Source organism: Anticarsia gemmatalis, chromosome 1 (genome assembly GCF_050436995.1).
Source record: "Anticarsia gemmatalis isolate Benzon Research Colony breed Stoneville strain chromosome 1, ilAntGemm2 primary, whole genome shotgun sequence".
Lineage (NCBI taxonomy): Eukaryota > Metazoa > Arthropoda > Insecta > Lepidoptera > Erebidae > Anticarsia > Anticarsia gemmatalis.
In genome coordinates this window covers 3,781,541-3,796,911 of record NC_134745.1, presented here as the reverse complement: position 1 = coordinate 3,796,911, position 15,371 = coordinate 3,781,541, and the positions used below count along the sequence as shown (strand labels likewise).

General features: G+C 34.1%; 1 protein-coding gene across 5 annotated transcripts in view; it reads right to left on the bottom strand.

The window, feature by feature from the left end:
* LOC142972232 (myocyte-specific enhancer factor 2-like) overlaps positions 1–13,729 on the bottom strand; it is a 66,658-nt gene extending 52,929 nt beyond the window's left edge. For 3 of the 5 annotated variants that reach the window (XM_076113135.1, XM_076113146.1, XM_076113156.1), the window contains exon 1: positions 13,497–13,729. The gene's annotated coding sequence lies outside the window, so the exon portion shown is untranslated. The remainder of the gene's footprint in view (positions 1–13,496) is intronic. The other 2 variants (XM_076113165.1, XM_076113174.1) reach the window with 1 other exon arrangement.
* Positions 13,730–15,371: the final 1,642 nt, after the last annotated feature.

The window sequence follows — 15,371 nt, the reverse complement described above, 5'->3', positions numbered from 1 at the left end:
GACATAACACTAACATTTCACACATACAAAACACGCAACTATCAATAACAGAATATTGGCATTGCAGTCGTGCAACCTCTATATCATGTCGTGCTTCATCGGAATGCAATAGAACTTTGCTTAATATTTCTGCGATGTTAAGTGCATTAAATACAGAACTTTATTGTGTAGTCATACAATAAATTACTTTCTAATATCGTAATGATATTCGCAGAGATCAGCATTTCAAGGTGGTGTGTACTGAGATCAAGTTTCATAGGTATAAAACTACGGACACACGCTGTTTTATGCTACTTTGAAGTATCTTCTTGCTATCATCGTTGATACTTTTTGTAGAGATTTAATCTCTAAAGATAAATAGATTTTCTCAACCTTATACTTTAGGTGATAAGGTTGAAAATTGCTGAGAAAACTTTGATGTTCCTTAACAGATGTCAAAAACCAACATGTGTTTTTGAAACAAGATGTGTGATAGTCACTGCTTTGTGGCATTCAGTGTGATAGTTTGTATTATATAAATTTTTCCTCATTATTCTCTGTATAGCAAATGGTGAAACATATAGTCCAAATATGTGTTTTTGAGCAAAGTAGTAGTTGGACTTTAAGCCGGACTGATAATATGAAAATCAGATAGTATCAAATAATTTCAGTATTAATCTTCTATTTTATCCTCATTATTATTAGATTTTGCGATCTAAAAATATCAAATAACAAACAAAAAATCATTACGATATTGTCAGAAATATAAAAAGATAATTTGAAAACCGCTCCTTATTCTTATCTCACTCATTTACTATCAACTGACTCGGCTAGGCTTTTGCAAATCTACGTCAAAACTTCGCACCATCTACGCAGAAATATCAATTAAGTATTCTTAAAGCTGATAACGAATAATCTACTGATAAAAGATAATAATAATTGTAGGATTGATAAGAATTTATTGAGCGATGTTGATAAAACCGATAACATTTTCAGATATTTTAATTCATGTTTTTTGGCATTTATTAATGAACTAGCATTTTCCTGTATAAGGATTATCTTACTTATTCTTATTACAAGATAGCTACTTAAAGCTTCCTTTAGTGTCATGTTCATTTACTCAATACATTATAAGTTCTTAATGGCTTATGATAAGATAATTGGTATCTATTGCCATCAAAACATGTATATGTTGCTAAAAAGTATCGTACGATTTTCGATACGATGACGATTTTCCGGTATTGTTATGAACACAAAAGTTTAAAGAAAAACTTGAATAAATTTTAATAAATTCCATCGCATTGTTCAATTTGTAACAATGCGCAAGAGTCGTGATAGTTTCAAAACTATCGTATATACTTTAGCTTTTAATATTAAAATCATGAACGTTAATTTTATAAAGATTGCATTTTTACCTTAGAAACTATAGTTTTTTTGGTTTTGTAAAACTAACAGCCTTTTAAGAAAAACGTAACATTCATCGCGTAAAAAACCAAGTACAATATTGAACTGTTTTACAAAGAAACAATATCGTATTACACCATTGATTGCTGTTATCCTTATAATTGTAACAAAGCCTTACAATATGAGGAACTTCTATTCAAAGTACAGCGTTTAGAAGTTGTTAGTAGACAAGTTGTCATTGTGTAATTTGCTTTAATTTGTTTAAACACACCCTTCATGGGAGACGACACAAACGTTTCTTTTTCAAACACTTTCTTTGCTGTTTTGTTAAGTGTTCAACATGTAAGCTCTGCTTTACTGTGTTTGGTCTTTTTCACGCATACATAGATTCAGGATTGATTGAAAGTGACAAAACACTCCCAAACGAGGGAGACGTAAGGCCTTTAGTCCACCACGCTGGTCACGTGCCAAGTAAGATAGTAAACGTTAAAATGTAGAAACTTCGTTATGTAGAGTGAAGGGATAAAATGATACAGTAATTTGATTTATTTATGTAAGTAATAAATCTATGTATACACAAAGAATGTTCTTTATTAAACACATTTTATTACTGCCACACTATTTACATTAATCCTATAAATTATTATAATAATATTCAATGAACGTAAGAAATCGATGTACAACTATAAAACAAGTAGTTATAAAATATATTAAGAGGAGTACTGTAAATATTTTATGGATTGTCAATTCAATTTACCAGATAATCAATTCTACGATCATCGTTTTATTAAGGCAAAAGTGGTTAAGTAAGATGATTGTACTTTAAGGAGGCTGCGAGTATTTAATCTTCTTTAATCTCCTCTCCAAAGACTCAACCTATAAGGAAACAACATTCATCTTCAACAAGAAACCATTTTGTTTTAACTTCGCAAGATAACAGTTAAAGACTCCCGCGAGATCCAGTTACGGACCTAATAAAAGGACAAAGAAAAACAAAGCGAATTTCCTTTGAGACGAATTTCCGAACATTACGCATCGGCCACTTGGAAAAATACAAAGTTGTGGGCGCAAATCAAAACTGCGAGCGAGCCGTTAGGGGGTAACAGAGTCGAGTCACGGCATACTGTAATATACACGTGAATTTCATAAGCACGGCCGTCATGAATCACTTGACATTGAAAATGCCGAAAGCCCTAAACACCCAAATTTTGGGGTGGTGATTCTCGCTCCCATCGATCCCCGTGGAAATGGGTCGGCCTCCCTCGGCTCGTGACCTTGGTGGCCGGAGATGGTCGAGCGTTTCCGAAAACGCCCGAAGCTTTCATTCATCCGTAGCCCGACGCCCACGTTGCCACCGACAGGGCGGATTTCGAGTTTTCACGTTTGAAACCTTCTGCTTCCACTTTTAATGATGTGTACTTAATGTCGTACGGTTTTTGAGCGTTCGAGATAAGCACAAAGAAGCAAAATATATTTTGCTGTTTCATGTCCTTATGAAAAGGTATGATTTTTCATATATTGCGTGATAATCTCGACTTTTGAAGTTGATATAAGTCGTCGAGAGTTTTAATGATTCCTTGCGGTTTGAAACTTTCAAAAACTCGCAGAAAACGAACTAAGAATTCGGCAAGTAATTCTTTGGTAAAAAACTTTTGTTCGAGCCCTGCTTTGAAATTTCGTTGCGGCAAAAATACAGGAAAAGAAGAGCGGATGGTATAAATAAAGATAGACAGATGTCAGGTTCTGCTGGCACATAAGGCGTTTATGATTGGCACGTGTAATATAGACAGATAAGCCATTCAGTCGGTACGAAAGGTAACGTTCACTTTGTTGTCACAAAATATAAAGCCTCGGGGGAGGTTTACTTTCCCACATTTTTTCGACAAAATAACATTATAGGGTTATGTTGTTGTTGCCAAGTAAATTCTTTAGATACTTGTGCCTTTCTCTTCAAAAAATAATATTAAAAATGAGGTCTATTATCACGGTCAATGACTGCTGTAAATGGGCATGCAAAAGGGATAGCTGATTGCCTTGCAACGGGTTTACAATTCCTAAAAAGCTTTTTGACATAATTATTATTAAGGGCGACGAAGAAAAATTGTTCTATATTATTGAGTGATAGGCTGTTGATTAATGTTACCCTTTTAAAGGGATGAATAGGAGACAATATTGTTGAAAGATATTTGAATATTCTTTGATGGAATGTGGGCGTGTAATAACTGAAGATGTTTGTAAAGCGTTTAATAAAAGCGGGTACTTGTATAATGTTATTGGAAATGGGATATTAGAGAAACATTAAACCGGTAAACTTGTGTTATTACGCAGTCATGTTACTAGTACTTATGCATACATATAATACATGTACACCTACTCTTTGATGATTTAGCTCGACTATTAGAATTTGTAGTTATAATTGTTTGCGGGGCTTTCAGCCACCTAGAAAATATACACGGAAAATTCTATAATATAAATCACGAGGAAGAAAGCCGCAAAGATAGTGATGAATAACTAACAAACAAGGGAACATCAGATGTTTTTGCTATTATTTATGACATCATCCTTCAAAGCTGAGGTATTAGAAATTAAACATTTTCTTCGAAGCGGAAGATCGTTGCAAAACAATGCAGGGTCGTGTTATCATTTCATATCAATATTTGCGTGACCTTAGGAAAATTTATCACTCGTACATCATTAGCTAGACATTATTTATGCCGATGTTACATAATAATATACAACTCAAGGTTCAAACGACGGAATTTTTGAGAAAAACCGGTATATGTCTTCCGTATAACGCAGACATCAATATGTATAAGGTATGTATTTGTCTGGTAGCCGAGAAAAATGAAAGTTTTAACGTTATTCGTGTATAATTAACCTACTAGATAGTTTTATTTGGTAAAATGTAGCGTTATTTCTAAAAATAGCTGTGAATTTGTTAAAAATAGTAGCGCATTCATTTATAAATAGAAATGAATTTATAATTACTTATTGTTTGCGTCACTATCGTTGAGTGTGGAAGCTCTTAATGATTATTGTAAAAGCAAATACTTATAGTATACACGTCAATTTAATTCGATAACGGCTGATAAAAAATTAAGTTGTTGTTTTTGTAATATATAGACAATAACATGAAAAACTTAATCGCGAGTTTTGGTAAACTTTTCCCTATGGTTGCAGGTAAAACCGAAACGAAGTTACAACGATTAGATATATTTTTACACTTTTTATTTATTTTCGTTATCTTTTCCTTATTTTTATCTTTATATACCTAAAAATAATTGACATTTTATTATTGCCGACGTCATAATCGTTCATTAAGTGTTGTAGTGGAATACATACATACTTTACATTCATAAATATACGTCATGATTCTATCTTTATTGCTGATATTGACTTAATTTGATTATATTAAATCTTGTTATTTTCAAGTAATGACGCTTAAAATAATATCTTCAAGCTATTTCCATCAAGTACCACAATTATATTAGAAATTGTTTGGAATCCAAAATACTTTCAACGCGTCATAAATTCTAATTAGTTTTGAATTAATTAGTTACTATTTAAGATTTTAAGTACAAGCACATACGTCTGTTTAATTATAATTACTATCATATATGAATTATTCAATCTGCACGAATATTATTGTGTGCGTACAGCGTTTTTCAAAACATTGTGTCAATTTTATATATAGAAATATATCTACGTGTTTAGAGTATTTTAATTGTTAATAAACAATATCTAAGTTAAAAATAAAGAAAGCATGATAGACTTGTCGTAATATACCAGAGGTTTTGAGATAGTATTTGTTTTAAAGAAATGTTACTTGATTTCTAAATTAGTTTATTTATATAGGGCTCGGTCAGACTGCATGAAAATCGGAAGAAAATTAAATAGTTATGAAATATTATAATTAAGACTAGACCGTCATAGATCTCAGCAATTTACATAGTTCCTAATCATATTTTGTAATTAGAATTTAATTACATACGCGGCTGTTAGTTTTTATAAGCCAGATAAATCAATACCGGTTCGATAAAAACATTCGATTTGTATCAATGAATTATCATAATTACACCAAAAAATGTGTTTATCTAAATCGATTTAAAAAGATCGATGGTTAAATATAGGACCTTTTTTTTTAGAATATTGTTTTTAAATTGGAAATGACGAAATGTGTTACTATCACTCAATAAAAAAAATACTCTCCGCGCGACCACTCTACTGCCTTTAGCTGTTCGTTACTGTAAAAAAATACTATGCAAGCTTTCGGATTATTTAATTTTCGTTCGGAAATTCAAAATGACAAATCGAAATTTGAAACCGCGTTCGTTAACTGTAAATTTTTAACAGGGTTGGACTCAGTACCATAAAAAATTGCGCATTACCCAAAAAAGCATTTTCAAAGACATTTTAGTTTCGTATTCAAATCGACAGTAGCCATATTCGAGTGGTCGGACCACTGAATGACGTAACGCGATAGTGAACCAGTCAATATTTGATATGGAACCATTAGCTACGGTGTGCGATAACACGCCGAGTTCACTAATGAAAACTGGACACAAAGATACTGTCAGTAGCGATCACGAATTGTGATGTTTTTGAACAAAATCACTCTATTGCTACAATATTTCTAGCTTTTAACAGATTGAAATGAGTTTCCGAACTTGCTTCTTCTTGAGTTGAATGGTATTTCAACTTTTTGTTCTTAATGTCGATTTCTTTTTGTTGGTTCAACCTTAGTGTCAGGTTTTTATTTGTACATTTTTGGACTGTATACAATGAAAATTAATACATTAAAGTTACTAGTAGAAATAAAAACTCTTAAATATATTTAAATTAATATTATTCTATAATTATATTTTAAGTGATATTAAGTATTAATAAATTAATATTTAGCGCTCTTCTCGTCCCAAATTGTTTTTCAAAAAAGTTAGTGCTACCAAAAATGGAAATTTGAATGTTCATATTTCGAAAAACGCATGTCGACAATGGAGGAGACCTTGTGCCTTTTAAATAAAAAAAAACATGGACTCAAAAGTAATGTTTGTTCGACTGTTTATAATACAGGTGTGTATGTCCGCGTGTGTATGTGTGTGCATACAAATAACATACCGCTTCTACGCTTCATTTGACTTTAGCGTAGCGTAGTATTTACTCTATAAGAAAAATTGGTATTAATTCAGATCATTTTGCAGTTATGATTATTCTACTATCCTACAATTAAAATAGTGTCAAATTAATTAGAGACGAAATGGTATTTTTCCGTTTCAGTTAAAACATCGATAGCATCTTTTTTTCCTGCTCTTGCGCATGCTTTTTTTTTAAGAATGAAAGGGATAAAGCTATGAAATCACATATCAAAAGACGAACAAAGCAAAAATGCCATGCTAAGACGTTTTCAGTGATGTGCATATTAAACACAATTACCGGAACTGATTTCAGATGTTTGTGTTTTCCTCATATTGAGACTAGAATAAGTAATTTTGCGGACAACAAACTGAGTTACTGACTCATTTGAACCAAGTTACTAATATGTATTTGTTCTAATTCAAAAGGTATATTGCTGGAAATGATAGGTACTTTAGCAGGTTATTTGAAAACAATATGAATCAATTTTGTATATAGTTTAAAGTTCGCACTTTAGTAGCGACCTAGTAATACATTATAATGTCAATAACATTAGTAAATAATTTAATTAAAATACATAATAAAAACTTTGCAATCAATCTCCGAAAAATATTAAAGTAAAAAAGAAAAAAAATATTGCACGCATTACCTCTCGATTAACATCAATTTGTTTTTGATTTATTATGGGTGATCATTAAAATGTAAAAAACACCCTCTCACTTGTAGAGCGCCTTTTTTGTAATAATTATGGGCTGTGATAAGGTCAGAGCGAGGTCATTCGAAAGTCCCTTTTCCAGTATTGAATTGTTCATTGATACTGTAACTAATTGGAGCAAAAACTTAAAAGATTTATATTATTGAAGAAAGTCACTTGGACGACCAGAAATAAACTAAGTAATTGATAATCTTTGAAGTCTCAATTCAAGGGTAGAGGATGCTTCCTTACTTAATACATTTTCCTATAATGAGGTAAATCTTGATTTAATATCTGAGTTGTATCCTACAGTTGAACAAACATAATAAATGATAAAATAATACCAACACTTGAAAACAAAACGAAACACGCGCATAAATCGTTAAAAAGAGACGAAAAACACAAAAAGTCACGAGGTTATCTAAGCGAGTGACCTTTGTTTGCAGTAGTTCATGTTACTGACGGCATAAAATTTACCTATTTCGTTGAAAAACTTCCGCAAATGCAGCGTATTTGTATACATGAATGAACATGTTTGTACAGTTTTTAGATTGACAACGAAGATTTGGAATCTTAAGGCAACGAAAGAAAGAGTAAAAAATATTATAATAAGTGTTCAATTAGTAGTACAATAAGTAGGTAGTTGAACTTCACTTCATTAATGCAATAGACGAAGAAGGTGATGACATTGTTAATAGAATTAAAATTAGAAATGTAGATTTACTATATTTATTTATAGACTGGATAAAACTAGATGTAGGAGTTTTTGTAACGATAATCCATTAACTGTTATCGGTTAAGATGTGTGATCTAGTGACCTTACTGACATCTAAACGATAAGTTAATCATTTCATAACAAGAATCAAACTGTTGGGTATATTGTGCAATGTAAGTAATTTGATGAAGTTTTCGATACTGACCTAAGAATCTTGAGTAAGACTGATGCATCAGCTAATTACCGTTGTATCAATTATCGAAGTGTTCGCAATAGAACGATATTTCACGGTACTAATACTAATCTTCGATGACGTTCTTTGCTTGAGGAAAACTAATTTTATCTTTTGTTCTTATGGCAACTATTAATTCGTTCACATTCATATAATTTTTATTAAATGCATTTGTTAGATCTAACTTTTTGTATAAATTGTCTCCATAAATCAGGAAACTAAGATGTTCTATTTATTTATAGGCGCACTTTCGCTAAAACAGCGCATGAGGTGGGGTGCCGGGGGAAGACGTCGGAAGGTTATCAAAAGTGATAAGAGCCCATCCATCACATGCTCCGCGTCTGTCGGCGAATGCTCTAGGGCACATACATGGAAGATTTTAAGTTTGCCACGACATCTATCAGTCGATGACAGAACATTACTTGGGACAAAAAACTTAGTTGCGTATCTATCACTGATCACATCTGTAATTCTCTAGGGGCTTTAAAATTTTCCAGTCTCACCTACAATATTGAAAGAAATTAATTTCTTATACAAAATAATATCTGTTTTGGAAGAAATCATTGATCACCATTAACTCTTAAGTAGTGATTTATAATAGCCGCAAGATTGATGATCTACTCAAATGATAAATTACCATACCGGAAGCACATAATCAGGAAAGTAGAATCTTTGACAATAGTACATATGTATGAAATATAAAAGTGAAATTAAATTCAGTTGGCGAACAAAATTGGCCGTACATGAAGCTATTTGAGATATTACAAGAGTATTTCGACGTCGACGATATGAACTTTGAAGGTTTTATTCCACATTTTGTCCCGAGTTTCAGTTATCTAATTGAAATCTGAGATTCTTTAGGGTACCCTGATGATACGCCCACGACGCTATTGAAGGAAACATACGTAATGAGGGATGGGAAATGAAATATTATTAAATGTAGAGCCCTTCGCAGTTCGCAGTTAATTTACGATAGAATTTAGTAGAAACAAAATCTTTAGCCGCGCTGTCGTACCTGTTTCTATATTATATACTCTTCTTACCTGTCCAGTGATTACGTTGTAATCTTTATATGATTTTAATAGTGCTGACAAAAAATGGATTAAAGAATCATTATTTTTTATACTAATACATCCATTAGATATTTATAAATGATGAATTCAACCACAATGTCAATATAAACAGTTGTTATTTTTAGATTTACAATAAGGACAATGCACTGTTAACCGTAGTAGTAACCTTTATGCTACTAAAAATACACCAAAACATAAAGCTAAAACAAATAGACAAAAAAAATCTCGCTTCGGTATTCCACATGAAGTGAGCGAGATTGTTCGCATTACGCAACAACTCGTGACTCTTATTACGAGTGTCACTATCAATAAACGTAATATGTCAATTCATATTCACCGAACAAAAGTGAACCTTCGGCTCATATTCATAAAGTTAGAAATGTAACACCGCGGAATATATTTCATCGCCGGTGAATACTAATATGCTTTTCCTAGTCTGGTCTCAAATTATCATTTTATTAGAGCCTTAAACGTTTCATTGATCCATTTGATTAACCATTACATACCCTGTCATTGCGACAAATTTACAGCACGTAAATGATAGGCTCCCGTATCTATTAGTTGGCTTATAACAGATAGTTTACTTTATATCCAATTTTTCCATAAAATTACATTCCATTGTCAGTTCGAGTTATTGTTTTACCAAACAAGGTAAAATATGCAATTACCCTTATCTTTAATTATGCAGATATGGTTCTTAATTCCTATCACCTTTGAAATAGGCAAGAGAAATGAGAAAATCCATATTTTCTTGTAAAATATTTTCTTATTTATTCAGTAGTAGAGGTCGGTAATAAAGTGAGCGATATTAATGAAGAAAAAACAAAAAGGACAGTTGAACACGCACGCCGAGAACCCACAAGCGAACCGCTGGCGCACACCCGCACATACGTAAAAAACGTGTTCGTACACACACATACAGATGAAAAAACTTTGCAGATGTGCTCACACGCATCGTTGTCAAGCAAAAAGCGACCGGCATGTCTTGATCTTGCGTCGGAGCAGCTTAAACTGTTTGTCTCAAACTCTTCAATTTCATTATTTCTGTATTCAAAATCCTCAAACATTTGGCCTCCTTAAAAACACGTTTATATAGATAAATTAAATTGTTAACATGATAAAACTGAACAAGTTATATTTGAATTTAAAATATCATTTGAGTTACTTGCGGGAATTTGAAGCGTGTTTTTCCATTTCCAAAGACAATAGCGTCAGATAACGAAGACTTCAGTTTTAATTAGCTCAAAACGATTCGATAACTGCTCAAACTTTTGTAATTCGTCTTCCGATAAAGTCTTCAGTGTGAAATGTCTGGGAAGATTAACATCTTTTCTGCAATCTACAGTTCTAGACGGCTTTCTTGCTGTTTTATTTAAAATAATTTTACTCTTTTTATTCTATTCAGAACCTGTGCAATTAAATCTTTATTATCCCTAAGCCGAGCTGTCGTAGTGGTAACTCGTTTTTAATTACATTTTAAGTACACATCTACTTAGTTTATATAATTGTCGAGACATTGCTCGACATTGTCGGCCATCATTTGAGCGTTGTCAACACTTATTATAATGCCGTCGTCATCATAATAAACATGTACAACTACTGATACGTAATTATGCATGTTGTTGATAAGATTTTAATCGCAAGTGTAGTGTGATCGAAGAAAGCCTCTCTTGATAATAACGTTTTATGAGGGAATATACATTATACAGGTTGTTGAAAAATGTCTAGATAACAAACGTCATGACTTTGAAGCGTAATCACTAAACGTGTTTGTTTATAAAGCAACTGTTCATACAAATAATATTTTCGCAAAAACAAAACAACAAGCTAGCTCCTTCTATTTAATTGTTCTGTTATCTTTCAAAACTAGAACTATTAAACGATGCCCGCGAGTGCTTCTTGTTGAAAATTGTTAAAATTACACAAATTAAATGTCTAACGCTCGTTTTTATTTCAACGTACACATATAATGTACATACATAACTGGAACCTGTTTGTGGATTTATGTAAAATGTCAAACATGAAGGTCGATAGTGCGAAGAACCGACGACACCAAGACTTCCGATACATTGTATCGTCGAGATATTATCAACAACAGTTTGTATGAACACAACTCTTCAAAGAATAAGATATAAAACATTGGCAGAAGTCGAGAATCTGTTTGATCTTCTGAACAGGTCTAATACTATCTGCAATGATGTAAATAATCAGTGTTAGCTATTGAAAAGTATTGAAATATACTAACACTTTATAGTAAGAAGGGAAGTCCGAAACACTGAGCATTCAGTGCCACAAAATAATAAAATTAGTAAAGGACAATTGACCGAATTAAACAGTAAAGACATTTTCAGTTGTTCGTAGCATTAACAATAATTGAAATTCTTAACGCAAATTAACATAAAACTGCAGTGCGTTCACCACTTGGAGTCTGAGAGTTGTAGGGCAGGTCATGGCTGAATGCGTAAGCACAAACGGATGTGCAAACGATAACATTATCACTATTTTATAAGTCTGTTTGCAGCAGAAAGAGCTGGTTAAGAGAAAACAAATATTTAATGTCTACAATCTTGTGCAGCATTGAAAACTGATGCACAATATAATATACAGGACGATCGTTCCGTTACACTACGCAGTAACATGCGATTCTTTCGAAATTAATTGTTGCATTCTATGTGCAGCCTTGTCATAAGTCCTACGTTCAATTGTCATGTTTGTCTGGACTATAGTGTCTGGCCACTACTTCAAGTACCAGGCTAGCAGCGGATCGTGGCGGTGTCACGTTACGCGGTGGCTGTTGACACCAGCGCCTGATTAATATTTATGATACGGCTGAGCATCTCGCATGGCCGGTTCGCTCACTCGATGCGAATTATCTCTGTCCTGTTCGCACATAAGCAGCTCTTGTAAGTTAGACGGAACACACACGCATAGTACGTATGGCAACTGCTCTTTTAACATTCGAATGTGCGTAAGTGCGAATGAGAATCCCAAATCTTCTTAATTTTTGTTAAGTATCGTTTTTGCTACCAGTTTTTTGGTTTCAAACGTGTTTTGACCTTGGTGTACTACAACGATGATGTTTTTGGTAAACATATAAAACAGGTTTTCGTTCAAATGTTATTAATTTTTTAATCCATTATCACAGTGGTTTAAGATCTGACATTAAAGTTCTCTATCATCAAAGAGTCGGTTGTTGAACTTAATCTTCTTATTAGACGTAAATCACTCGATTGGTGTCAGGCCCACTGACCATACGATTACAAATCGAAAGAAGTGAGTATGTGGAACGAGGCGTGGGACCAACGCCTCGAACCTGACCGTATCGAGGTATCTCAACCGGACAGACTCGACTTGACTGCCATTATAAAAAAAATGCGCTATAAGGGAAAACCGTGTTGTAGAAATTACAGCCATTTAGAAAAGGGAACACTTGTAGTATGTTGTTTGTGAAGGAGATCATAAATACTTTACTACTTCTTGGGTCCGACCATTTAACATAAGCAAATTCATGTTCATTTGAATTACTCATTGGACCGTTTCATTAGTCACTTGAACAGTCTTGCATGTAGTTAATTGAAACGCATCCAAAATTACTAGCTTGATCTCTTTTGCTTTATCGGAACCTCGACGTCGCTAATCAATGTCGTTTGCTAATTTGTCTCTACATTCGGCCAATTTGCATATTTGTTTTAACAATATAAAACGAACGCATTAAAATTCGTTCGGATTATTATAGTTGGTCGTAAACATTAAAGATATTTTCTCATTGTGTTTCCTGCACGAATCTCTCACATTAACAGAATTATCATTGTGTTTGCGACACCATTATCGTTGTTTGTCTGGACATTTTCCGTGAGCTCGCTCGCTTCCAGCGCCGGCCGGCGTTCGCGAGACTTCGCCTCAAGGTCACGTTATCGTGCTATCGCCAGCCCTGAACCAATCCAAGGTTAACACTGGCATATCCATTTCTCGGATTAACGGGCTCAGGTCTAGACGTGAGTTTTTTTTATTAAATCATCGACATCAACACGTCACTAGCACGTCCGTCTTACAGGAACTGGGCAATCTCGACCGTCGCGCGCTGAGTCTTTATTGTTAATTTGCGAACGCTAGTGGAGCGCGCTCCGGACGCGTACTCTCGCTTTTAAGTAGCAATACCGTAATATAGTCTCAAATCAAATTAGCTGCGTGTTTACATTTTATAAATAGAGCGCGTTCACGTGGCGCCGCAGCGAGATAAGCGTCCGTCGACTCGTCGACATCACTCACCGTGCGCTGTTAACATCCTCCGCGGCGGGCTACGGGATCCTCCGTCACACTGACACTCGTGCGGGATATAAAGCACTCACAAACGGCGCACTAAGTTCAGCGGCACACGCGAGGACTGCACGGCGCGACACCCACAACTAGAATGCGGGCGAGACGGCTCGTCGCGGGGTGCGGGGGGAGGCCGGCAGCGACACACGGCTCATACGAAGGCGCGGCGATGAGGACTGCGGCCGAGCGCGAGCGCGCTCCCCCCCATTGGTCGGATGTACGGTGACGTCACACGAGCTGGCCAATCGCCGGTAGACAGTTAGTTCCTGCCGCCGGCCGCGAGAGGCGCCGTTGTCGAGGAAGTCGCCCGCCCTACAGAGCTTTCTTCAGCTAGGGCGTGTGCTTTAGCGGGCGGCCAGCACGGAAAGAAATCACGACACCATGAATTATGTATACAATGTAATTTATTTGCTATCCTCGAATGATCTGAATAATAATTATTATTTATAGTCACTACCTTTCCGTTTATAAAACGTTTGAGGTTTATTCAGATTAAATCTATAATTCCATAGAGTATTGGGTAAATGCCAAAGAAGGTTAATATACATTAGCACTAAATAAATACGAAAATGACGAGGATCTACTCATCGTAGACATGACAGTTTTAACAACCGAAGAACTTTTATTTTTCAGTTAGAGGAAGTAGAGCTGGCTTTAAAAGTCTGTGTAGTTATTCTATTTGACTTTCGTAAGAGGTTAACTTCTGCATGTTTATGTTTTGGATGAAATTAACAAGTTTAGTTATACAAATGAAAGTTGGAGTACTGTTAACAATCGAAATATTTATATTTACGAAACGTCGACAACAAAACTAACAAACAATTTGTTAACAAGAAACTGAACTTTGTAAATACAAGAGCTAAATGTTGAATGAATTTAGTTATTGTAGATTTTTGAATGGGAAGTTAATGAAAATTATTTGCCTTAGGGAGTTGTTTTAGTTGGGCGTTTGTTATGTCAGTTTTGTGTGCCAGAGGATCAGATATACCGTAATCTTAGAAAATAAGTAGTGTTAAACTGTGGCACAATAAAATTCCTACAGTACTTTTAACATACTTTTAGTTCGTCGGTAAATTGAGCCAATCATGTACTTTATTAATTCATTAACAATTTTTTTTTAAATCCAAACTGATTGTATTTTAATTTCGTGTTTCTTCCTAGACAAAAATATAAAAATAGATACTCTTACTTAGGTTAGTCAACGATTAGGCTGTGATAGAACTAATGTTCCAAATAGCTTTTATTATACTCGTGTTAGGGTTTAAGTAGAATTGTAGCCTTAAGAAACTAGTTACTCATTTATATTGAAGGCAGTTTCTAAACTTTTACCTCTACGTAGGAATAATAGAAACTTCTGCAAATATAATTATCTTCGTCTGTGAACGAACTGAATTCAATCAAACTTAATACTAAACACTATTACAAACAGATTTCACAGTTTTGCACAAAACGTTGTATGTAAATTCCTTTCTCGAATCTTTTTCACTTTTTCCCCAAGCCCCATCTGCTATGGCTAATTTTTATCAATTTTCTATGTAATTTGCAATCCTGGTGTTATTTTCCAATTTAGTAGCTCCGTGCGATTTCGGGGACGAAGGGAAAATAAAGTGGCTTTTTATTTCTTAAACGAAAAAGTGTTTTAGAGATAAGGCTCTGTAAGATAGTAGATACAAGTTTTCAGCAACTTTCAGACAGGAAAGGTTTGAAACTTGATAACGGATTTACGGGAATAAGAAAGAGAATATTGTGAGATGTATTTTTATTCGTTTATTAAGAAATATATTTCTAAAAGATTTGAATTCTGAATTTACCTGAACATGATTTGCT